Source organism: Sarcophilus harrisii, chromosome 2 (assembly GCF_902635505.1).
Source record: "Sarcophilus harrisii chromosome 2, mSarHar1.11, whole genome shotgun sequence".
NCBI classification, from domain to species: domain Eukaryota; kingdom Metazoa; phylum Chordata; class Mammalia; order Dasyuromorphia; family Dasyuridae; genus Sarcophilus; species Sarcophilus harrisii.
The window spans coordinates 462,992,899-463,020,898 of NC_045427.1; the positions used below are offsets into that span (position 1 = coordinate 462,992,899).

A 28,000-nucleotide genomic window follows, 5' to 3' on the forward strand; every position below is an offset into this window, starting at 1 on the left:
AATCCTATCATAATTGATCATCACACAATCTTCTTGTTGCTGTGTGCAATGTTTTCCTGTTTCTGCTTGCTTCATTCATCATGTAAGTCTTTCCAAGCTTTTTTGAAATCAGCCTGTCTAACCTCACTTTCTAGAGTGAATGTACTTTATTTTACATATTCTATATTCCATTTTGATTGTTGTCAAACTTATTGTTGCCTAAATGTGACATTCTACTATTTACTTGAGTGCCTCTGCATAGGCTAGAATGAAATTTTCTTCATCTTTACCTCTTAGAATTTTTAGCTTTTTAAAAAAAAACTTCAGCTAATGTGCCAACTCTTATAGGAAACCAATGTGGATCTCAAAGTTACAACTCTCCTCATTCCCTAGAAATTATTTTTCATTTATTTTAAATTTAATTTCTATGTACACACTATTTCACTCAATAGCATGAAAGGTCCTTGAGACCAGGGACTGTTTCTTTTTTTTTTTTTTTTTTGGCATCTCCAGTGCCTAGCACAGTGCTTAGTAGATGGATGGCACAATAACTGCTTGCTGAATGTATGAATGGATAATATAGGATGTGAGGCAGAGGGAAGACTCAAGGATGACTCAAGATTATGAATCTGTGAAGATAGTAGTAGCATGCTCAATAGGAGTTTGCAGGACAAAGTTTCAAGGGGAGGATGATAACTTTCATTTTGAACATGTTCAATTTGTGATGCTAATGTGACATTCAGATGTAATGTAATTTACAACCTTGTCTGATTCTTACAAAATAGTACACAGATTATATCATTTGAACTACTTTTCAGCATAATTTTTATGATTGATCTCTCATGTTCTATAGGAGGATATTGTAATGCCATATCCTACTATTTCCTGCTACATCATAATGGATTATGTTGTAAATTAGAATCCTAAATTAAGTAATAAGGCAGGACAAGATGTGAATTACACTGCAGTTATTTACACCTTATGTGTTAGGCAGAAGGACAAAAGCAGATTTCTCTCTGTGAAACCAGATGGGTTGTTATACCATAATTCAAACCCTAAAATATACATTAAACATAACAAAAGGAGAATATGCATATATTCTTGAACAGGAGATAGGCAGAGCATAAGGGGGACATTCAATAGCTTGGATTGAAAAGAAAAACAAACTCTGAGATTTCTTTCATGTTTTTGATTTTTTTCAGAGTCAAAAGCACAGTGGTCTTCAGCTCCCAGCAGGCATTAAGCCACAGGGAACTTTCATTTGTAACAGGAGTGCCTGCTAGTCCTTTGGCACTGCCTTAGCTTGGAAAAGGACCAGCATCTCTCTGAAGAGGAGATAAGAAGGAACATTTAAACAACCAAAGTTTTGTTTCCTTTCAGAGGCTCTCTCTTCAGAAAGGAAAATTGGTTGGAGAAGCATTTTCTGGTCTAAAAATGGCTGTTCCCCTCTAAAGCTGTGGCATATCTATAAGAGACCACATGGATTCCAATTTAAAAAAGAGGAAGACTATCAAAAAATACCAGAGAATGGAGCCTAAACAAAATACCAGTGTAAGTACTAAAGGAAAAGATTTATCTGCTTTAAGACAAGATCTTCTAATTGTGTAAAATCATTCTAATCTTTATTTTCTTAAAAATTAAAATAATTTTAAAATTAAAAAATAAATTTACATATATTATCTCAACTAAGACTCAAAACTATTCTTTGAGCAATATGACTGATTTGAAATCTTCCTTAATTTTTACCTCTCCCTTCTCATACTCCCATTTTACTGATGAGGTTAGCAAGTTTTAGAGGCAGTATTTAAATCCATAACATTCTGATTTCAAATCCAGCATTCTATCCATTTGTTTGTATATATTTGTAGGGACCAAAGATTCTGCAACATTTTAATGCTTTCTCAGGGAAGTATACACCAACTCCAGAGTATATCTAGGAACATCTGTATCCTACTTTCTGGTAGTTGTACCACTTAGGTACTGTGTGAATATCTAGGTGTTTGTGATTTTAAAGAAATTTCTGGAGATCAGTGTGGTTCCAGATTGACTCTGCTGATTTGGGATTATGGACTCTTTGCTGATCCTAATTCCAATTGGGGAGTATCAAGTACTTATTTTGATACATAGTTATAATTATTCAGGCTGAAATTCCAAGCAAGTCAGAGTGTCAGAGGGGAAAAAAGGGCTATAGAGATCAGTTAATTCAAATTACTCAGAAGGGGCTTATGGCTCCTAAGTAGCAAAGAGAGATGGGACTTAAACCTAGGTCATCTATCATAGATAATAAAATTGTGAATTTAGACCTGAAAGGGTCCTTAGAGACATTTAGTTCAATTTTCTCATTTTATAGATGAGGAAACAGAGAAACAAAGAGATGACTTGCTAAGGTCACCCAGGCATTAAGTGGCAGAATGATGAAATCCCAACTCCAGTCTCCAATTCCAAACTCAGCATTACTTCTAGATTGAGTCCATATGATATTTGCCAGAATGAAAATTCCTTCTTTTTATGGGATGCTAAAATAATGCACTATGTCTTGGTACCACACAGTTTCCTTTATAAGATAGCAAATTACTTAAAAATCTTTACTGCAAAAAATATAATGGACTATCAAGGTTTGAGACAATATCCTTGTAAGGAAAGAGATATGATAATTGTGTATTGAATAACATATTTAAGGCGACCCAGAGGAAGAGAAATATAAAAAATATTTGGGTCAACTTAAAGACTATATGTACATCCACATAGCAGAAAGATTAAAGAGATTTTATCTAATTTCTTCAAAAGAAGTTTTAATCTGGGACTCTTTTGTAAGCTTTTTAATGGAATAATATGTAAAGTTATACCTAACGAATGCTTTGAAAGGAAATAGTGTGATCTAGATTACATTGACACAAGTCTTAAATTTCATATGAGAAAATATTATTACTTATTATCATGGCTAGTAACAGAAGTAACCTATAATATTGGATACAATTTTTCCTAGTGCCCACTATACATTTAAAACGTACACTTTTTTTTTAGACCACTAAATTTAGTTCATTAAGGCTGCTGCCCACTCAATGTCCTCTATTGCCTTGTAAAAGTGATTGTGTCTCCTTATATTCCTTTTGTTACTCCATATAACAAATATACTATTACCCTGCATCTAATTAATTGGCTAAAAATTCTTCATGAAGTGACACATCAGAAGTGACACATCAGAAGATGTTCAATGACAAATTATGTTTATTACCATTTCTCTGAAGTACCTTTTGAATTAAAGAGCATACTATAGGATTATGAAGTATCTTTTAAATCAAAGAAAAATTATATTGTGATTGGTATAATATTAAATGTAATTTATTGTAAGTTTTTTTTTTACAGGTGAGTTCTTAAATTTGGAATGTTCTATACATATGAACAATTTGCCTATTCATAGAGAATGGTAAATGGATCATCTCTCCCAATACACTTCTATCTTCATGATGTACATTCAAAGAGCAAGGCCAGCTATATCACTTCCATACTCAGTAATCTCCATTGGCTCCCTATGACTTCTAGAATTAAATTTAAAATCCTGTTTGGAAGCTATTCATAAGGTAGCTCCTCACTTCCCTCCTAACTTCACACACTTCTTCACATACTCTGATCCAATTATATTGGTCTGGCTATTTTACAAACAAGACACTCCTCTCTCTCCATGTATGGGCATTTTTTTCCTGGCTGTTGTTCATGTCTGGAACATTCTTCCTCCTCAACTCTATCTTCCGGCTTCCCTCAATCTCAACAAAACTTCAATTTCTACAAGATGCCTTTCCTTATTTCTCATAATTCTAGTGCTTCTCTCTTTTCTTATTCATCTGTATATATATACATCTTGTTTGTACTTATTTGTTTGCATGCTGTCTCCTGCATTAGATTTTGAGCTCCTTGAGGGCAGTAATATCTTTTGGATTTCTTTGTACCCAGAGTATTTAGCACAGTGCCTGACATATAAGTAGGTACTTAGTAAATGCTTATTGCTTGACTGTACACCAATAGTAAGCTGCTCCATAGCGACAACTGGTTCTCTCCCCTCCCACCTCCTGGACTGTTTTGGTTATGGTGAACATGTTCCCACAGTTGCCAAAGTCCCTTCTTATTCTATGCCATGATACATTTTTCTAGAGAAATATGGTTACACATGGAAATCAGTTTCCAGGCTAGCCCAAGAGTTATTTTAGGCCAACCTATTAACCTAATAACCAGATATGACATTGCCCTATAGGAAAATGTGTCCCAAGTTTCAAATAACAATATACAAAGGAACTTTTGGAACATGATCCATTTGAGGACATGCTAATTTTTATGCCCAAACTATAGGATTTAATAAGAACGCTACATTCCTTAAATATCCAGATAATTTATTGTCCTTTGGACATAGGGTACACAAGGACCCCAAATGTCTAAATTAGAAAAGATTTTTATTAGTACATCAGTGACCTATATACTCTTAATTAACTAAACTAGAATAGAAACAAAAGGAAGCAAGTTGATAAAAAAAAAAGTGAAAAGTGATGATTTTATCACCTGAATCTATTATTGAAGTGTTTAACAAGCAATATGGAGAAAGCCAATCTCTGAATAAGAAATATTGCTAAAAATACTAAAAGGCTATTTTTTGATAATGGGTCAAACTCACCTGTAACTCTCAATAGTACAAATCTGGATTCAAATGTGGGAAAAGAAGTGAGTAAAGAGGTAAGGAGGAAAAGATCCAAAACGAATCTTTATGGTTTTAAGAACATGTGTTAAATACCCACAAGTTTTAGAACTTTGATAATTTTCAATATATGAAGGTCTAGAGCTTTTTATCATTCTGTTTTTAATGCTTGAAAGTTCCTTAGTTTGAAATAAATAAGTAACTTTTTATATAAGAAAGAAAAATGCTGCAACTATAGTTGAAGTAAAATTTCATATCCATTAGATTAGGACAATAAATATCGCATTTCTTCCAAGTGGAGATACATATAGAGAGGCAGGGTCACCTGGCTACGAGAAGAAATTAAACAAAACAAAAATATTTCAAACTTTTCCATCAGTAGACTCGTGTCTCTCATGTACTCCTCTAAATAAGGGAATAAGATTAGATTAAATTCCGACTATATATTCTGACTCTTAAATGCCAGATTTTCACCTTCTATCCCTTTCACAATCCTTGCTTAATCTCTCATTTTTTCCCATTTATTGTCTACCTGGGCTGTATTGGTCATGTATATCTTTTATCAGAGTTGTATCCATTTCTGTAAATTCTTTGTTGTTGTCTCATATGTCTTGAACTGTCACTTTTCACCTGTCTAGCTTCTGCCACCTTCCTTTCAAATCCTTGGTTAAGTGAAGCTTCTTTTAAGATAGACTTCTGAAACTATCAGTTAAATTTTTTAAAAAATAATTTAAAAAAATGATCATCTCTGAAGGTGACAAAAAGCTCAGCGCTTTCTCTCTGCTATCATGCTCTTGTCTACACATGTTCCCACCATTTCCTATTTTTTTGGTGTTTTTATTTGTCATAATCACTGTTCAGGGCTACAACAGTGTCTTTTCTGATTTAAAAAAAACATTTTGGGTACTCAATGTGAATTGACACTTAACCCCAAGATCTAAGAGTTGTGTTGCCTAACTTCAAAATATAAGCTGTTAACACCTAAGCACAAACCATTTCTAATGTTTATCCTCTCCTATCCCTCTTTTTCTTCTCCCCACTTCTGGTGATTATAGTAATATTTTCTCCAGAAAATTCATGTGATTGAATTCAAATAGTTCATTATATCATTCACTGTGTGATTATATTTACTCATTAAAATTTCTCACTGACATTACACTGACTTGATGCTTCTTTGCAACTATAAATGTTACTAGCTATTGGCACTGAAATTCTTTTGTGTTTTTGTGCTCAATTTACCTACTTCATGCTATTCAATTGTTACAAGTCTCCAGAAGAATGCATTTTTAGTACTACTATCATTTTATTTTCATAAAATCATCTTCATGTTCATTTTTATTAAGAGTAAGGTTAACATAATTCGGCTCCAGCATTTGAAAGATAGATACTGAAGGATTTTTCTTTTTCTAAAGATAGAGAAGATTATACCTTCTTTTCTTTTGTTCTCAATTATATTTTCAAGCATATTTTCAAACTTTCTCTGAGTGGCCCACTCTTTACTGGAGGTTATATTGTTGAGTGAGTTGATAACACAATGGTGTTTGTGAATAGAACCAAACAATTCAGATAACTATTATGATTATATAATTATTATATCTACTAAACCCAACAATAAACTCTGAAGATTTAATACTATCCTTGTCCTTCATCTACATAACATCCCTTGTAAAGTAGGCATAGTCTCTTCTTTCTGCATTTTGCAGGTAAATAGCTATAGAAAAAGAATAGCTATAACCCATCCATAGAGACTGAACCTAAATGAAAACCAAAAGACTATCAACAATCAGATCACTTTTTAAAGTAATGGTGCTGTAAAATTGGGACAGAATATCACAGAATGTTTTCTTTAATATTTCTGATAGTAAAATACTGAGAAAAATTCAAGTTAGAGTATATGCCCATTTCTTCTTAACTGAATGGGGGACAAAAAGCAAAAGATTTACTTTCTTATTACAAAGATTTTTGCTTTTGATTTGTAACTGCTCAATTTCCCTTAAAATTTTGTTTTGGCTTGTATTCACAAACATGATATTTTGTTTTGGAAATTAAATAGCACAAGATTGTAGTTGTCTGCACAGCTAAAGCCTTCCAATATTTAGATATATAAAAAAAAGTTCTACCTGGTTATTTTGCAGAGCTGCAATGATTTTCTATAAGGAATCAGAGATGAAAATTAATTAGAACTAAATGGTTTAATCCTGTGATGTGAAAAATCATTTTAATTTATTTTTTCCCAAAGGAAAAACACTTGTTTATCAAAGTAAAATTTAAGTTTTTCTCAAGAGATATATACTTGATTTTCACATGTTGCAAATTCTGGGAAATCAAGCATATTTTAAATTGTATATTGATTTCCTTACACAGAAAGTAAAGTTAGGCAATGAAAATGCAAAAAGCTTAAAAAAAAAAAAATTGTCCGATTCATGTTTTCAAGCACCATTATTAGTGAAATAAATATATTTTGATAAAATGTATTCTAACAGTTAGGAAACTGCCCACTAAACTGCATATAACTTTGTTATATAAGGCAGAAAAACTAACATCTAGGGACTCAAAGTCATTTGATTTCCACACATAAAAATCACTGCAAAAACTATACAGTGTTACTAGAGTTTTTCCTAAATTCACTGAAAAAAAGATGAAAAATACTCTAGGAAGTTTCATTTTTTTCTAATTATGAAAATTAAAAACAAATTAAACATAGCCTTTTCTCATTGTTGTAGGTCAATTTATTTTAAGTTGTTGCTTTTTTTTGTCACTAGTGAATGAACTCGGAAACAAGTCAATTTTTATTATTATTACTTTGCTGATATAGACCCATTTAAAAGCCACTAGCCTTACTCTATAAGTCAATCTCAAGCTTTACTTTCTTCAACAACTCTAAAAGCCACAGTAATTAATCACAGACTCTTTAGAGTTGAGAATGTTGGAAGCCATCTACTCCTATACTATTGGTTTTAGTGATAATGAAACTTGAGGTCCAGAGATAAATAATTTGCCTAAATTCATAAAAGGAGTGATAAGTAGGACTCAGACTCAAGTCTTTTGATCTCAAAATCAGAATTCTTGCTGTTATATATCAAATGTGCTCATTTTTGTCTTCTATCTGTAGTATTTACTATTTATGCTTTTCATTTGTCACATATGTGCTGCTTTATATAATTTATTCTTTATATACAGATCTTTATTTGACTATAAGATTTTTGAAAGCAAATTCCCTGCTTTATGCTTTTTTTTTGTATGTCCTATAATTATTGAGCACAGGGGCTTATGTATTGGATACATAATGTTTCTTGAGCAAATGATTAGTTTGCCAAAAGGATCAGGGATGTTAGTTTTCTAAGAAACCTCTTATGAAAAGCCATTAAATGCTCATTAGGCTGTGAGAAGTCTTAAGGCCAGCTGAACTATTCATAGGAATCTAGTTTTCCAAGTCCTCGAAGTGTGATGAAAATCTTTAAAATCTAATGATGATAGAGCCTACCATTTAAGGTATACTTTTACAAATTACGGAATTATCTTTTCCAAAAGTTGCTAACCCCTTTAAAAAATGTTCTCCTAGTTTTATAAAACTCTATTCCTCTATTCCTATATGTTCCTCTATTGTGTCTTAAATTTTCATATGCATATGTATATACATGTATCCACCTATACAGACATATATGTGTGTGTATATGTATATACACATGTACACATACATATACATACACATGCAAATATACATAATTTCCTCAAGTAGATTATAAAATCTTTGGGAGCAGGGCCCATGTCTTTTTATATCTCCACAATAACAACAGTGATGGATAATAGGCAATCAATAAATATTTGTGTATTGGGGAAAAAAATCCCAAGTCTTACCAATGACCCCTTTATCACTTAAGGATTTACCACCTTAAATAGTATGAATGACTTCTCCAATCATAGATTTTTTAGTTTTCTGTCATTTTCTTATCTATTCTTAGGCTTGATCTTTATCATTCGTTCTTCTACTTACTTCACAGACGTTGTTTTTCTTCAAGGCAGAATTTTCTCTCTTCTATTTTTTCTCTTTTCTTAACCTTTATCCCTTAGTTCTACAAATATCTTGGATGTTCAAGGAAAGTCACTCACCTCACCTTTTGAAAGTACATTAATTTTTACACTCTACTTGTGTTTCACTGCAAGAGGTCATCACACAAAGTGTTTGATAGAGAACCTCATCTCTGAGTAAAAACTTTCATCTTGAATTGTGACCATAAGAAAGGTACTAATTTCCATAATTCTTCAACAAAATTCAATTCTGTGATCTTACTTTAACCACATTGTCACTTGACTCTGATATCTTTCTTCTTTCAACTTAAAGAGTTTTTTCTTAGTAGGCAAAAAAGGCTATCTTTAAGTATCAATTACCCATACAGAAATATTTAGTTAGGATTGTCAGAAATAAAAAACAGAAAGTTTCAGAGGAAAATGGAAAAACAATTTATACAGAATCAACATTATAAAGAAAAGCAATTTCAAAGAATTCTATAGTTAAGATAAAGAAAATGACAAATCACAATTCCAGAAGACTGAAGATGACACTATCTCCTGTTAGAGATGATAGACATAAAATACAAAATGAGACATATGTTATAGGACATGGCTAATATAGTAATTTGTTTTGCTTGACTATGTTTATTATAAGAAGTTTTTTTTTTATTGTTTAATGGAGTACAAGGTGGGCAGGGAGAGAGTAGAAGGGAGAGAACATAAGTGTTTATTAAAAAAAAAGAGGGAAGGTTAAATATTGGGTGATTTGCTAATCACAGTGGTATAATCTGTAATCTTTATACTGATAGGTTGGTTGATTGTTTGAGTTTAGGAATTCTGGGCTATAGTGATTTAAAGGCAATTGAGTGTTCTCACTAAATCTATCACTTTTGTAAGTATCCTAGAGTAGAGGACCACCAAGAGGCCTGAGAGACAAACTGGCTCAGAATGGAAATAAAGCAGGTCAAAGCTACAATGCTGAGTAGTAGTGAGATTAGGCCTATGAGAGACTGTTGTACTTCCAGCCTAGGCAGAACAGGGGAACCCAATCTCGGGTATAAGTGTGGGATTTATTATCTTTTCAAGTCAATTCTATTTTATAGGGCTCACAGTTTACATTTCTGTAGATAGTAGAGTCAAATCTGTTACTAATTTAGACTTTTAAAGAAACGAGTTATTGGTTCTGTCACAGTGAACAAGTCTTTAAAGGAAATGGCAAAATAATTGTTCAACAACCACAAAATTCTTCAAGGGTAATGTAAAACTTGATTTGTAATGCTTGTAAGGTGATAAGTTTTGATTTTAGAAAATTATTTCTTAAAATTCCTTGTGTAACTGGGTGCCACATGAAATTACATAGAGTTTTAAATGTTCAATTTATCACACATGAAACTTATACTGAATTTGAATTTATTGTAATCATTTGTTATAATTCACTTGTATAAATCTCATATTTATAGTCATATTGGACTTAGGAACAATTGGTTTTTCATGACCAGTTTTTTTGTAGATATAAAAGTTATATTCTCTTAAGAATTTTGTAACAGGCAGGGGGAAAAAAAGTAATTATGATTTTTAGTAATAGTAAATTGATTTTCCCTAATATCTTGTGTTCAAGTTCAGAACATTTGACATATGTCTGTATAATCAAGCAGAGATGAAAAACTCTAGACATAGAGAAATTAAATGATTTACTTGGAGTCTCCTAGGCAAATTTTTGCTGGAGTCAGACATACTTCTGAGACATACTTTTAATTCCTAGTCAGTGTTCTTTTAAACTAAATTATAGTACTTAGTTTAGAGATGAATTCTTCTATGGATCCTTGATTTCAACCTCACCTCCGCCTCCCCACCTTTTTATCTCATGCAAATACTTGTCAGTCTTTCCATAAATCCAAAGGTTTTTACTTTTGTTTGTCTTGTTTTGTGTGTGTGTGTGTGTGTGTGTGTGTGTGTGTGTGTATGTGTAATACAGGACTATGACTATTCATTTGTTGTGTCTCATTAATTATATGATTATCCCACTTCCTTTTCTCTATTCTCTATGATCCAGGAAACAAAAACAAACATTTCCTTAACTTTGATGCTTTGTCAATCAATGATCTCATCAGGATGTTTGTGCCCTCCTCTAGAATAGTCAGCAACAAATCCATGCCCTCTCATCTTGTGGGATTTTTGTTTAGGTTATTCTGTACAGCTATAACTAAACTACAAAATGCTTGATGGTTTTTTCCTGGATCTTTTAATATTTGATATATAACAATGGAAAACTCATTTTCTCCACTTCTCATTCTTGTTAATGACTGAACCATTTTCTTTTTATGAATGATTTTCACGATAGTTTTTATACGCTTTCTTGTAAGTAAGCCTATATTGTAACTTACATATACATCATATCCTTTGGGTTATTTGCAATTGTGAATACTTTGAGACTGTGATGTTCCATGAAATTCAGTCATATAGCATCACCAGAAGAATATTGATACTAAAAAGATAAACTTGGTGGCACTAAGTTGCTTGGCATCATTGGATATAAAGTATTTAGTTTCTGAAATGTGATCCAGATTAGTTCTCTCCTAATTTGAGCCCTACTGTCCATCAGCAGTGCCTACCTAATACTATTTCAAAATATATTCTTCACTCATTTTTCTCCCTAGTATGGATGGCTAGGTAGATATCTATTTTGACTATAGATATCAATGAGAAGACTTTGTAGGCTCAATGCAATCAGCACACTATCTTTTGCAAATAGAAACTACAGAATCTGTTAATAGGGAAAGATCCTTCTACTTGGTTTTTGTGCAAGACATCATCTGCCACAGAATCATTCACACATGCTTAATTTTGTTGAGTGGGAATGGCAATCATTTGTCTAAGCATTTTTCTTCCTGTTTGATGCCTCCTTTGATGCTGATACTCAGATGACTACTGAATGAAATTCTCCTTGTGTTTTTCCTGAGTTTTTCCTTTAGATCTGTAGTGGAGTTAACTACATCTTATCTCCTACTGGATTGTAAGATACCTGAGGATAGGATCCATGTCTCAGTTAAATTTCCATTTTTTCCCTCCAGGACTTAGCACAGTAGATGTTTAGTAAATATATGATAATGTTGTTTTTAATTAATTCACTAAGGAGCTGAAGTTTAAGTCTGGGCCCAGCTAAAAAAAAAGTTATGTTCCCTTCCCCCCAATTATTCCATTTGCTTGTCACCTTAATCCATATATATATATATATATACCTGTTAGATTTGTACATGTTTCTGAGAAAATCAAGGGAAAGAGAGGAAAGGAAGCAGGAAAAGTATGTTTAGAATATGCTGTAGTAGTTTACTGCAGAGAGATATATTGGAATGCAAAAAAAATTGGATCTTAAAATCACACACCCCCAACTAGATTCTAAATTGGGAGGAATGAAAATCGGGTACATAATCCTTAACCTTTAACATAGCGTCAGCTCTAAAAAGGCACAACCAAGACAAAAAGCAAATCATAAGAAAATACCATATGTATGCAGTGAGAAGAAAAAACCTGCAACCTGTAGGTATTTTATTGAGTTCATTGCTCATTTTCCCCACAATGAGCTTTAAAAAGACCAAAAGGCAGTCACAACAGTGATAGAGGCTAATGTGGTGATTCAGCTGATTTTCTATCTGAGTGCTTACTCTCCCACCATCAAAGCCAGGGCACAAAAAGGTGCTTTCCTATTTGATTGAACTTAAAGTGAGACAGTAGGGGGGAATGTTTGTTCTCAGGAGATTTAATGACAACTGAACTAGTGCTAGGCTTTGAGGCCAAAAGAGTGCGATTATTTCCATAATAATCATCTCCCACCATGCTTCACTGCTTTACTGAAATCAATAAAGTTATTTGAAAGGTGACAGCATTTACATTGAAGAGTAACACTTTTCATCTTCCCCTTTATAATGTCTATAAACTACTGAATTCAGAAACAATTCTCACTAGATTTACCTAGTGCCCAAATACTTATCTGACTGCATGTAGACAAAAAGAGACATGGCAGTATGTAAATTAACTAGTACAAAATTATCTTGATTTATATAATAAAAATTATAATTAAAATATAGAAAATATATACATAGTGGTTTGCTCATTGACTCCCTTATTAGACTGTGAGCATGAGCAGGTATTGTTTCTTTGTAAACTATGTAAAAACATATTGTCTGATACATAGTTGGCACTTAATAAGTGCTTGTTCATTTGACTTGACAAACTTGTCATCATTCTCTCAATTGGGACAAGACTCATCTTTTGGGAAAAAATTTTCTTGGGGGACTGTGTGTGTGTGCATGCTTGTTTTACAACTGATGATGTCTAGATATCATCTAGCCTTCTCTTCTAAGATGATTTTGAATAGCTTTAAATGAAAAAGTGAGTTTCATCAATAAAAATTATCTTTTATTCAACCTTCAGTATTTCAATCTTTTTACTGTTTTGTCCATGAAAATAATTTCTTTTCATAGTATTTCTTAGTAGCTTCAATTTTTTTTTAAACTGGTCTTGCTATTCCAACTTCAAGAAACCTACACTCACAATGTAGAGGAATCAATAACAATCTCTTCAGTTGCCAGTTCCCTGTGAATGTCTTTGGATATTTCTGGAGGATTAATTAGGCTGCTTTGTCACAAAAGTTTCTCAGTTCTTGGCATTATTTTTTGTTTTAGACTACACTTTCTTTTGTGTTTTAATAAAACTGACTGTTTGTTTCATTGTGGGGCTGAATGACAACAAATATTTTGACTTGCCCCACAGCAGTAACCTTTTCAATAACTCTAATGGTTACTGAAATTTGTTAAGAGCTATTATCTTCTGTACAATTCTTTGGAGTAATATCTATTCTTAAAAATGATAGAATTTAAAACATGAGAAAATTGAAATATGTTTATGGCATAAAATCTGGCACTCAGTTGATAGAACCAATTAAAGATGAGCAAACTAACTAAGTCTGGTTTCATCTGATCCAGGATGGATATTTTCAGTTAACCTACTCTTAGCAGAAGTACATATGTGTGATTGCTGTCATAAAATGAAATTATATCAAAATTAACTGTTTGTCCCAAGTAATCCACATACTACTATAAACATACATAGGATCCTAGATAAATCTGGTAGAAAGAATGTTATCACTTGATGGCTTTTCAAAGTTTTTTTTGTTTGTTTGTTTTTTGTTTTTTTTTAATGGCTTCATTCTTCTATGAAATAGTTTACTGATGAGGCCACTCATCAGGAGGCCTAGTTCCTTCTTCACAATCTCAACCAGAACTGATGCCTGATAGGTTTTTCTCTCTTTCTATCTGGAACTTCTGTGCTGAAGCCCCACTGTCCAAATTAGGAACTGACACACATGGTCTACTATTTTTAGGCAGATCTTAGTTCACGCTTTATTTCACTCCTACTCCCTGGCCATCTTTATGATAGTTTTGTCAATAGCCTTACTCTTTGTATATGTACTTTCTGTACCTTTCTTTAAGTTCTGAAATCGTGATCAAATCAACTTCAGCATTGTTCACAGGAGTATGTCAGTCTACTTTCCTATGGCCTTATATCATTTCTGTAACTTCTGAGTGTTTCTCCGTGGCCACAACTTTCCCCTGTTTGTCTCTATTGATTGCACTGTAAGATACTTGGGGGAAGACCTTTTTGTTTCTGTAGTTGTATCTCTATCATTTGGTACATATTAAGTATAGAATAAATGCTTTTGCATTCAACCATTCATTTATGAAGTAACAAAACATCAAAAACACTTCTGTCAAATTTATAGATAACCTTTAGTATAATATCTAATCAGTAATTGTATCAAATACAGTAACATCACATATTTACCAATGTTACAAAAATACTTGAAGTATCCTTTCTATTAGGAACTTTTCCTTTTAGTTCAAAAGAACCCTCTATTTAGGTCTATGGATATTTCCTATAAGGCTATTTGCTTTTCCTGAGGTGGATCAAAGGCTATTTCAAGCTTAGCAAAGCATTCCCTGAATGAAAATGTGTACAATCTGGTATTTACTCATTTTTTCATACTGGGCATTGCCTGGGTGCAGATAATTCTGTTTTTTTTTCTACCTTTGACAAGATGGATGACATATCTGGCATAGTTTTGATCTGCCATGTAAAATACAGTATCAAAGCTGTAGCCTTTAGGCCAAACAGATGCAGTTAATTTATATATTGGCAAGCTGACTTTATTTTTGAGGCATCTCATTCAACTCTTATTTCCTCTGTCTGGTATTATAAATCTAGTTAACATCTCAGAATGAACACAGAAACATACATTTATTCTTGAAATATTCAGATATGAAAAAATGTGTGAATCTATGTACTAAGTTTTTTTGTATATGGAAATGCTCTATCATGATTGCCTTGTAGCATAATTTTTAAATGTTAATAATGTTCACCATAATTTTATCTTTCATATGTCCAAAGGCATTTGTATTTTTCTATCCCATTTACTAAAACTAGGGGAAGATGTTAATGATAGACAATTAGAATATAGAGTCATTACACTTCTTACATTTTTTGCCAGGGATTAGGCTCTGGGTTTCCTATTAGGCACAAGGGATTCCCTGACCTTTTTTTGGGGGGACATCTAGGTATGACATTTCATTTCAAGAGCCAAATAATAAATCATACTCCCATCAATCCCTTTTAGCTTTCCAAGTTAAAAATAACAAGACAGAAATAGATACACCAGAATGACTTCTGTGCTTTGAAAATTATCTTATATAAACTTTGTAGGATTAGATATGATAGAGTTTATTTAGTTTAGTAAATAATTATTTTCTTAAAATGGCTTTAAGTTTAATCCAATGCCATCACTTCACTATTTACTTCATGGATTTTAGAGTACCTCACAGCTGCAATAGAATTTAAGCATGATATGTAATAAATAATAAAATTGCATCTTTGTGGTATAATAGTACCTATAAACTTCTCATTTTCCCCACTGTAGAGTAAGTCATAACTTCATAATACCAAGAGAAGTAGTTACTTTTATCGGGGGAAAAACCAGTGTTTTGTATCATATGGAAAAATGTGCTGATCATTTTTTTTAATTAAAGCTTTTTATTTTTAAAACATGCATAGACAATTTTTAAAATACTGACTTTTACAAAACCTTGTGTTCCAAATTTCCTCTACTTTTCCCCTACCTCCTAACCTAGATGCCAAATAATCCAACAAATGTTAAACATGTTAAAAATATATATATATATTAAATCCAATATATGTATACATATTTATACAGTTTTCTTGCTGCACAAGAAAAAACAGATCAAAAAGAAAAAAAAAATCAAGAAAACAAAATGCAAGCAAACAACAACAAAAAGAGTGAAAATGCTATGCTGTGATCTACATTCAGTCCCCAAAGTTCTCTCTCTTGGGTCTAGATGGCTCTCTTCATCATAAGAAAATTGGAATTGGCCTGAATCATCATTGAGAAGAACCACATTCATCAGACTTGATAATCTTATAAATATTCTTGTTGCCGTGTGCAATGATTTGGTTCTGCTAATTTCACTCAGCATCAGTTCATGTAAATCTCTTCCCAGCTCTCTCTGAAATCATCCCACTGATCATTTCTTAGAGAACAATAAGATTCATATACCACAATTTACTTAGCCATTTTCCAATTGATGGGTATCCATTCAGTTTCCAGTTTCTTGCCACTACAAAAAGAGCTGCCACAAACATTTTTGCACATGTGGGTCCATTTTCTTCCTTTATGATCTCTTTGGGATACAGGCCCAGAAAACTACTGCTGGATCAAAGGGTATGCACAGTTTGATAGCCCTTTGGCCATATGAACTGATTACTTTTAACCAGTCAATTTGGATGTATATAAGTGTGTACTATGCTCTCATAGAGAAGTGAAACTGAACTGTTACTAATGTTATCTCCTAAGTCATACAAGTCCATTTTGGGGGCAATGTCTGACAGAAACATTGATTAAGGATACTAGTTACTTAAGAACAAATTTGGGATTGCCGTTTCTCTCTGACATCTCAGAATGTGACTGGCTTGGACATGACAATGCATTCAGCATTAAGGCTAACAGGCTGCAATTGGAGGAGGTAATGCAAGGGACAAGAAGGGCAGTACTTTTATTTTTGCTCTGAGGGAGGTGTGGACTTCATGCCAGGGGGCAAACTATAAACTTCATGTAATCCTGGAGAAATGTCCTAACCCTTCTAGGATCTGGTTTTGTCATCTGTAAGATGAAGGAATTGGACTAGATGATTGCTATTTCTTTTGATTTTCAGATGCTGTAATGTGATCCTTTCATTAAAAAAAAAGAGAGAGAGAGAAATAGAAATTAACAAGACCAAAAACTTCCTCATTTGCCAGGAAAAACTCCTGACTCATCTGGCTTTCATTCTCATTCCTAAACTGTCTTGTCAGGTCTCAATGAATACTGATTGTGGTGACTTCTTCCCTTGTCACCTGACGGGACCCAGATTGTCATTCTTTCTTTTCGGTTTTCTTCTCTGTTTCCTTCTTTGCTTTCAAGGTTTAAAATACTCAAGTTAGGAGCAAAATTTAGGCACTAAATGTTTAGATCTCTCACATTCATGCTGCTAAACTAATAAGTTTTTAATAAGACAGTATACTTGGCAAATGGACTGATCCTGACTTTCTTTAGAAATCATAACTACATATAAAGAAGATGATATGTTTTCTAAGTCATTTTGCTCTTGTAAGATGAAAAACAATTTTGCAGAGAGAAAATAAACTTTTTTTGAGATGATTATCTTTCTAGGTATATCTTTTATGCAATTATGTACCGAGTATCATGAGTCATGCTGTTGCTTGCATAATTCCTTTGGCAGCCAGGTGGATGACACCAAAGCAATTCAATAGGGCTAACAATGGAAAATGTTAATAACTGATTTCTATCATTAAAATGGGATGTATTGGGGGTAGATCTGTTGTATGATGAACCATCCTTCTGCTAATTTGCACAAAGAATGGTAAAAAAGGCACTTTGAAATCAAAACTTTAAAGTCACGCTGCTCAGAATGACCATATTATATTGGTTCAGTTACTTTAGATACTGAACTAGACATATTGCTAAGAGAAATAATCATTATAGGTCAAATCCTATAATACTAAACTTGAAGGATTAGTTGCACTAATTCTTTTGTTGAATGAGAATTTTTTGCATAGAACATTGTTTAAATATTCTTTAAGTAATTTTTGTTGTTGTCTAGTTGTTTTCTAATTATGTCCAACTCTTTGTGACCCCATTTGGGGTTTCTGTGGCAAAAATACTGAATTTACCATTTCCTTCTCCAGCTCCTTTTATAGATGGGGAACTGAGATAGGGTTAAGTGACTTGTCAAGAGTCACAGATCTAATAAGTATCTGAGGCCAGACTTGAACTCAGGGAGATGAGTCTTCTTGACCTTAGCCCCGGTGCTCTATCCACTGTGCTACCTAGCTGCTCCTATTTAAGTAATAGAATATTGCTAAGAAGTCTTAAGCAATAGGATATTGTTTAAATTTCCATATAAGATATTCTGTATTCTAGGCATCACCTGAAAGTTTTATGTCTTTTTAGTCACAAAGGATTTTTTCGTTGTAATGGCATATATTTTAGTGACATTTGACTCTTATTTTTCCACAAGTCTTAAAATGAATTGCTTTAAAAACTCAAGAGAACTGGGCATGTCACATTGAGGTAAAAGGCAAAATCCCTTTACTTAATAAAATAATTCATGATAAAGTAAAAGTGTCTTCCACATGGGAGAAGCAACTGTGGAAGGCATGTGTCAAAATTTTAGTTTTTATATACAGCTTTTCCTGACCCTTCCAAATGCTACCTTATACTTAACACTCCCCTGCATTCTATTTGTATTGATTATCTTTATATTTATGCTGTATATTTTTATTGAAATACTTGTTATCTCTCCCCTTAGAATAGAAGCTCCTTGAAAATAGGGATTATTTCATTCTGTGTCTTGTCTCTAGTCCCTAGCATAGTGCTTGGCATATAGAAGATGCTTAATAAATATTGGCTGACTGAGTGGAGAAATGGGTTTCTCTGTGAAAGGAACCCATTTCTTCCCTAAATCACTGAGCTCAAATATATAGAAAAGTAGTGTCATTGTAGTGAAGGGCACTGTTGGTTTTAGAATGGAAAGAAAATGTGTCACCCAAGGGCACAGTAATTCTAAATGGCTAATCAGTTGGATTACACATCTGAAGTCTTTTATGACAGGAGAATTTGATTCTTTGATGAACTGTAGTGAATTAGGTATTGGCTAGTAAAAAAAAAAAGTTGAGTGAGTACTGAACCTCTATAAATCTGCTGCTAAGATATAATCTGTCAAATGGTGTTATGTAGGCTGCTGTCATCCTGGAATTCTGTAGGCACTTTGCTGCTCTTTTCACTGAAGATTTCTACAGAAGGATGAAAACAAATGGTCTTTTTATAGCAAGCAAAATAATTTAGCCCCTGATCAATATAAATGATTTATTCTCCTCTCTTCTCCCTCTTCCTCTTGCTCTCTCTCCCCTCCCTTCCTCTCCTTTCTCCTTTCCTTCCTTCTCCTTCCCTCCTTTCCTCTTTTCTCCTCTCCTTCCTCATTCCCACCTTCTTTCCTTCCTTCCTCCTTTCTTTCCTTCCTAGTTGGAGATGTAGAATCCAACAACTCTTTTAAGAATAATTTTCAATTATTTTATTTTAGTATTACCAAAAATACATTGATAGCAAACTTATGTTGCATTGTGTAATTTTTCTGAAAAAAGAAATCATGTCAGAGTAATGACAAAACCTGGCTATGGAGTCCAAAGCATAAGAAAATTCAAAATCAAGACAGCCTACAGTTGGAATCTTTATGCTTTGGAGGTTAAGCTGTTCTTGTAACATCTCTATTTGTATTAACTGTTTTTCTTAAGATTCAGTAGGAGTAGTTTAAAAAAGGACAATACATAATTAATTTATCAAGAGTTAGGATACTTAAAATACACATTAAGTCATTAGAATTAGGGGAAATTAGTGATTCAGAGGCTTTCAACATTTGGAACTTGAATGGTTCTCTTTGAGTTTTAGAGAGGGAGTGAATACTTTTACTTAATAAATGAATCTCTTTGGCAAGCTCAGAATGTGTTATTATGACAAGATAAATCTAAAATACAGAGTTTAAAAATTATATTGGGAAAAGAATGCCTTGTCTATACATGCAATTGCATAATGATTTGAAGGAGGATATTTTGTCATTTTCAAATTGTTCTCTTCAAATATTCATTGGCTTCAATCATTATTGAAAATTAACTTTATAAAGGAAGGAAAAAGACCCACATGTGCAAAAATGTTTGCAGCAGCTCTTTTTGTGGTAGCAAAGAATTGGAAAATGAGTAGATGCCCATCAACTGGGGAACTGTTGAACAAGTTGGTATATGAAGATAATGTAATATTGTTATTTTACAAAAAAATGATGAACAAGCTGATTTTAGAAAGTCCTAGAAACATTTACATGAACTGATGTTGACAGAAACAAGCAGAACCAGGTAATACATTGTATATAATAACAGCAAGAATGTGCAATGATTAACTATGAAAGACTTGGTTCTTCTCAGTGGTTCAGTGATTCAAAGCAATCTCAATAGACTTTGGACAGAAAATGTTATCTCTGCATCCAGGAAAAAAAAAAAAACAAAAAACTAAGGAGACTAGAATGTAAATCAACACATGCTATGTTCATTTTTTTTTTTTTTGATCTTTCCCTCTCTTTTGCTCTGATTTTTCTTTCCCAACATGATTCATAAATCAATGTGTGTTAAAATAAACAAACAAATAATTTTTTTTTTAAAAAAAGAAACCTATCTTTGAGAAAGGAAAAAAATCTAATAGTCAGAAATAAACATATAGCATATTAATTCTGTGAGCTCACATGTTAGATAAATGAACTAAAATTGGAGGTAAAAATAATTTTTATTTATAAGGGGAATAAAATAATTACTAAGAAGTCATTCTAGAGGACAACATTCAAACAATAGAGAACTGATAATCAATACAGGCAACTGCAGCATCTCTAAGTGATTCTCTTGATTTACCATTATATATTCCAAGATATAGCTTATTTTTTCCTTCTTTCCTCTTTTCCTATATCTACAAATGATTTCTGTCATGGTAGCTTTTAAAACATTAACTTCTAATTTACTTACTAGTTATATATAACAGGGAAAAAAAGACCAGTAAAAATTTAAAAAGTGTTGATTGTTATTTCCAAGATAATGGGATAAATAGAATGATTAAAATTAAAACAAATGTGTTTGAAAGGTGGCTTTTATGTTCTATATTTACTTTTGTGCATGCATGCGTGTATGATTTTTCACAGTAAAGTGAGTCTGTTCCTGAGTTTGTGCAATGTTTTCTAATTTATAGATATAAGGAAACTTGTTCCTTTTAACTATTATTAATATTATTATAAAAAATAAAATTGTCAAAATTATACTTTGGCAAAACTAAAAAAAAGTTGAACTCACTTGGAAAAAAGTTTGAAAGATAATACAATCAAGATGCTACTCAGTCAATATTAAATAAAATTAATAAAATAGGCATTTAAATTTTGTAGGTAGTAAAAATATAGGCTCATAGATTCAGCTTTGGAAAGAACCTCCTAAGTTCATCTAGTTGAGTCCTCTCACTTTATAGAGAAGAAAACTGAAACCCACTAAGGAAAAGTTAAGGTCACAAAGACAAGAAACAGAAGAGCTCACATTTGAACCCAGATTCTTATACTCTAAATCTAGTGCTCTTTCTGATGCACTAAGGTACCTTTTAAAATTAATTTAATTACAACATAAATAAGTACTGTCATTGTGAAGTTTAGTTTGCCTCTAAATGAAGACACATCGTACCCCACATAAACTTTCAAAGTAAATCTATTCTTTAATGTAAAATATATTAAGAAAATTGAAATCTCTCATAATGAAATCAACAAAAGCACAAATCCAATATCATAATATCTACTTATTCTGTGAAATACATTTTTCCTTCTGAATATTTAACACAATAATTTCCCAATATCTTCTACTTTTATATACTTTACATGTAAAAGTCTTCATATATTTGTGACTGAAAAAAGTTACTTTTCAATTTTAAATGTAATGATACTAAGTTCCTTATCAAGGTAAACTGTAAATTCCTAGACTGTAAATGTCTGTGGCATCCTCCCTTGTCTCAGATCAATCTAACCATACTTTATGTTAATATCACTATAATGAATCATCTACAACCCAACAGCTAGCATATTTGCAGGTCAAGTGGGCAGGCAGATGTTTCTGTTAGAAAATCCATCTGTTATATTTACCACAAATCAATACTAATAAGGCAAAGCTAATAATACCTTATGCTTTTATGGAGTTTACAACATAACTTTATGACATAAGTAGGAAAAAACCATTTTTTTATCTTCATTTTACAGAGATAAATGACTTGCCCAGTGACACAAATTATTTTCAGAATTAGGATTTACACTCCTATCTTTTGATTGTAACTCCAGACATCAATTGTACAAGAATAAGAAGAATCAACAGGAAGGGAATAATTTGTGTTTTGCTTTCAATGACCTTATGTTTTAGAGAATTACTATGAATAAATGAAAGCAACACCATATAAGTTTTTGAGTTTGTTAAACTATTTTCACTATACCACTTTATAGATGTTTCTTTTACAATAATTAGATAAAAGGGAAGAAAATCAACATAGAATTGCAGTATGATTCTTAAAATTCTTTACATGGTAACTCTTTAAATTGATTAGTTAAAATAGTTACCATCTAAGGGTTTAAGATATACTAAAAATGATTACCTTAAGCACTCATGAAATATAGATTTTAAAATATATTTTGTATGTGATATTTCCTTGGTTCCTTATCAAATTCAAAATTTGGCTTAATACAATTTACAAATTAATAGTTAACAAATGTTTATTAAGTGCTTGTTATATGTCAGACACTATGCTAAGCATTGCAGATACAAATAAAGGCAAAAGACAGTCTTTGCTCTTAAGGAATTCACAGCCCGATGGAGGAGACATGTCCAAACAAGCTGCATAAATTGGATTATATCCTGTACAAGCAGGATAAATTGGAGATAATAAATAGAGAGAAAGCACACCGGGGATCAGGAATGGCTTTCTATAAAAGGAGGTAGAGAGGTGGAGATCAAGAGGATGAACATTCTAGACACAAGGGACAGGAAGAGAAAGTGCTCAAATCAAAGAGCAGCAAGGAGCCAGTGTTACTAGAATGCAGAATATGTGGGAGAAGGAAGGGAGGTATAAGGTATAATATAAGGATAATATAAGGTATAAGAAGACTGGAAAGCATTGAATGTTAGATGATTTTCTGCTTCATTCTGGAGGTAATAGGGAGTCACTGGAGTTTACAGAGTTGAGGGTGACACAGTCAAACCTGTGCTCTCGGAGGACCACTTGGCAGAGAGGATAGATTGAAGTACGTAGAGACTTATTGGGGGGGTGGGGGGGCAGTACTGACCAGCTGACTACTGCAATAGTCCAGAAATGAGGTGAGGAAGGCCTGCATGGTGGTGTGTGTGTGTGTGTGTGTGTGTGTGTGTGTGTGTAGATATCATAGAAAGAGAGAGGGATCCTATGCAAGAGATGTTCTGAAGTTAAAATTGGCAGGTCTTGGTAAGAGACTAGATATATGGAGTGAGAGAATGAGAAGCAAAAGACAGTGCTAAGTTGTGAGTCTGGTGTTGTGTTTTTTACAGTGGAGTTAGGAAGAGGGGAAGATTTGGGGAGAAATATGGGTTCAATTTTAGACATGTTAAATTTAAGATGTCTATGGGATATAGAATTCAAGATGTTCAGGAAGCACTGCCTTGCGGGCCAAAGCAAATGGCGCCCAAATGTGGGGCCCGGAAGATTTTGGAGTAAGGAGTAGCCATTGCTAGATCGAACCTCTCAACAAAATGATTGCGCAGTCCTGGAGAATTTAGAGAATAAGGTTGCCATGGGTCCACCTGCCCTGAGGAACAAAGACCTGGGTGGTTTCTACATGATAAGAGGACAATTGATAATGGTCTGTAAGACTGCAGCCATTTGCCTGGCCTGTAAAGCAAATTCATCTCTTCACACAGGAAACAATTTATTTTGGCCTCATATTTTGCAGCAGTCTGGTGAACAGAGTCTTTCTATCTGAGACTGATCTAATCTTTACCAGCTTTGATCAGCTTTGATTGTCAGCATGGCACACCCACTCTGCATGGAATGAGAGTCTCCTATCACTTCACAGCCTGAAGCAGCAGTTTTTTAAAATGAGACCATGGACTGGACCCTGCATCTACTGTACTTTGGACTGATATAAGGGGGAGATGCGAGACTAGAGATCAGCAGAGATATCAGGCCTTAACTAATGGATTTGAAATTCATGAGCATAGAGATGATAACTGAAATTATCCAGAGAAATGAGATGGAGAAAAAAGAGAGTCCAAGATAAACTTACAGTTAGTGGGCACTACTGTAATGCACATCTAGCAAAGGAAACTGTAAAGTGGTCTAATTGGTATTTTCTTCACATAATTCAATATTTCTAAATTCCAGAAATATTAAAGAAAAAAGTAGCTTTCTCCAAGGATAGTTTGCATATTGTAGGTGAAGTTCAAAAAAGCTTATTATTGTTCTTGTGTACTTTAAGACAGAAGTCTTAGAAAGTGACTTGGGTTTGATGTAGGATGAACTTGCCAGACACCTCTAAATAACTCTAATACACTTAAAAATGGGGCCACGACATGAAATGCTTCACAGCATGGGTACTTCTTATGACGGAAATCCCAATGTGCTGTCTCGTCAAATATTTTCTTGATGATCCTGACTCAAATCTAAACTCAACTTTTGGTGATAACTTGTATCTGAAATTTTTTCTTTTGAGAGTGTGAAGTATCTCAGGCTAGATTTAACACAGGTCCTCTTGACTTCAGGGCTGGTGCTCTATCCACTACACCAACTAGCTGCCTCCGAAGATGGTACATTCTTGAAAGTACTTTTTTAAATATAGAAAAATAAAATCTTGATTTATGATTCAGGATGTCATTATTAAAAGAGTTTTCAATATTAGCTATAAGTTAAAACCCTTAAAAATAACTTTTGGCAGCTTACTAGTGATTACATGATATTAGATGCTCTCTAGAGCACATTCAGATGTCTTCAGGATTGTAAACTACTATTGAGAGATTATTTGCAGGCAATATGGTATAGCAGTTAGAGTGCTGGTTGTCAAATCAGGAAGACGTGGATTTAAATTCCATTTCTGACACTTACTAGCTGCATAACCATCAGCAAGTCACTTGCCCTGTATGAATCTCAGTTTATTACTTTATTAAAAAGGAATGCTAATAAAAAAGATAGTAACTCCTTACTGGATTTTTATGAACTCAACTAAAACACTATATAGCATTGTATGTATTGCATACATACAATAATAACGTGATACTATTAATAATACTACAATTTAACGACTACAGCTAGCATTTATTTAGCCTCTTAAGATTTGCAAAGCACTTTACAAATGTTATCTTTTCCTATCTTCAAAATTACTCTGGAAGGGAGATGCTATTACTACCCCCATTTTGTGGATGAGTAAATAGAGGACAGTCAGAGCTGAAGTGGCTTGTACAGGATCACCCAGTTGGTAAGGGTTTGAGACCAGACTTAATTAAGCTTTTTAGATCTGGTGCTCTAGCCACTATACTATCTAGCAGCTTATGGAGTAAATCAGATTTGAAAATCACTGCTACCCAGTTCTTTAAAATTTTGAAGGTTACATTTGTAAACAAATCTGTGGAAGCGAGGGGCCACAAATGTGAGAATCCTGGTAGAGCACTTAGTCCCTGGCACAGTATGGGAACACACAATGATTCCCTTCACCACCCTCTTGACTGAGTTTAAGAAGTGAATATTAAAGGCAATTCTGCTCTTCTTTTCAATCAATAACTTTTTGTGGAGAGGACTGGTCAGGAAGAGCTGGATTTGAATCCAGCCTCAGATATGTCCTGATGTGTGGCCTTGGACAGGTCATTTAACTTGTGAGTATCCTAGGCACCTTTCTAAGATGAGAAGTAGGAGAGAAAGTGAAGGTTTACTTTAATACTATAAGTACCTCATGAGGAGTTTCCTTCACCAATGAAAACATAGTGCTGTCAAAACCCAAAAAAGCAAACAAACAAAACCTCCAAAATGTTCCTGCAGCAAAGAATGTCAGTCAGAGATTTGGATGTGCAAACTGGTCTTTACTGCAGAACATAATGGCATTTTTTGTTTTTGTTGTGCAAGGCATACATCTTATCACTGAACTGACTAAAAACCTAAACATTTTATTGAAATCTAATGAAGGACACTGCAGCAACAAGAAAGAAATTATCAGAGGCATCAATATTGAGCAAAGAATAAGATCTCAAGCTTATGCTTTGATACCAAATGCTCTTCATTCTAACCAAGGTTTGTTGAATTATTTACAACCTGTGGGAAGAAAAACATCTGCTAGCAAAGGCTTCATAAGCAAAAACAGACAAATATTATTCTTTCTTTTCCCCACCTCCCCAAATTGTTTTGCAGCTGAATCTTACTGTGCTGGCATTGATACTGAATGGAAACACTATCCTGAAAGTCAATGTGTAAGTACCATTTCATGAAGAAAGTCTTTTTGTTTGTACTAGAACTCCAATTTCTTCTTTAGATATTTCTTTTCTTTTTCTTTTTAAAAATAGTTTTATCCTTAAGATTTCAGAATAGGCATTCAATTCATCTGCAGCTGTAGGAATGGGATTGCTACTTGTTAGACAGATGGATAATTTTCAAACCCTGTGACAGCTTCCTTTGAAGCTGTATCCTTCCTGCAGTTCATTCAAACAAGCAAATGGTTATATCAGCTGTTGCTAACGCTTATTCTGTTACTCCGATTATTTACTGATTGACTTTCACTAGAGAAAAATCATTTCCCACTTGATTATGACTTTTTCAGAATTATAGTTTGGCTAACTATTTGGTTGATGGAAGATTAAAGTAAATAAAGATATGTTACCAAAACATGACAGTGGTCATGATCCATTCCATTTCAAGAAAGTAGTAGCCCAGATAGCCTGAAATAGCAGATATTCAAAAATTTTTTCCATTCATCTTTGTAGTAGTTGATTATATATGATAGCCTAATATCAAACTATTTGCATTTCCTAAGAATTTACATATACATGGATAAATGTATATAAAAATATATGTAATATTATATGTATTGTATATATATATGTATTGTCTTCCTTAATACTTAAGCTTTTGAGAGCAGCACTTGTTTTATTCCTTGTTTTTGTGTTTCCAATCTTGCACTTAATAAAGGCCTGTTGACCAATGAACAAAGAGGTGAAGTGTTTGAGTGTGAGAAGTAACAGAAGGAAAGCTAGAATTTGAAATTTGCTGAAGATAATCTGTACATATCTAACAGGCCTACAAATGGCTGTCCAAGAGTTGGAAAACTTCAAACAAAGTCATGGTGAACGTAAATGGGAACAGTAAAGAGAAGAGAGTCAGTTTTGCTTTTTGATTTACCTGAACTCTCACTATATGGAGAGAAGGGATTTAGATGAAAAAAATCTATATGTGGACAACTGAAAGATGACTTCATTTTAGGGAACTAGAGTGACCTCTATGTATAAGAGAAAAGCAAAAAAATAAAAAAATAAAATTTACCACATCTAGAGTCCCTAGTGGAAAATTATTGACCTGTAGAGTGGAATATGAATGATTATTACCAAATTTGAGGGAAAAATTTTGTACATATGCTTGAGATACATTCTTTTCAATAAACTAAAATCTGCAGCCACTATGAATTTTATTACATCCTTATTAAATGCTTCTTTGCCTTTTAACATGCTGTGCTGTCAATCTGTCATGCATTTTACTGCTCCTGTTTGAGTCATGTGATTATTTAATAACAGTTTTCAAAATATATGAAGGGTGACAGAGGTTGACAGTTACTTGGATTTTTCTCAAAAATATTAACAAATAGCTATCTCAGAAGGTTTAAAAGGAATAACTCCTGCTCCATTACAATGGGATGACATAAATAACTTCAGTGCTCAACAAACAAAAGTTAGCCCCAACACAGGTATTGTTCGTCAATGAGTAACTATATGATAGGTCACAAAAATTTTCACATACTCCTAAATATGATATTCCAGCTTAGTAGATTTAAATATTAATTTACAGGGAATCTGACTTCCCATTACTGATTACTGGATATTTTGCAAAAGGAATAAATAAAATATAGGTTCTAAAACATAGGAGAC

General features: G+C 33.1%; 1 protein-coding gene and 1 long non-coding RNA gene across 3 annotated transcripts in view; one reads left to right on the plus strand and one right to left on the minus strand.

Annotated features, from left to right (window-relative positions):
• Positions 1 to 28,000, minus strand: part of ITFG1 (integrin alpha FG-GAP repeat containing 1) — a 276,139-nt gene that overhangs the window by 12,073 nt on the left and 236,066 nt on the right. The window lies entirely within an intron of this gene.
• LOC116421755 lies at positions 353 to 27,999 on the plus strand. Its single transcript, XR_004232266.1, has 3 exons — positions 353 to 1,530; positions 26,277 to 26,335; positions 27,051 to 27,999. It is a non-coding gene; the product is annotated as an uncharacterized LOC116421755 (long non-coding RNA).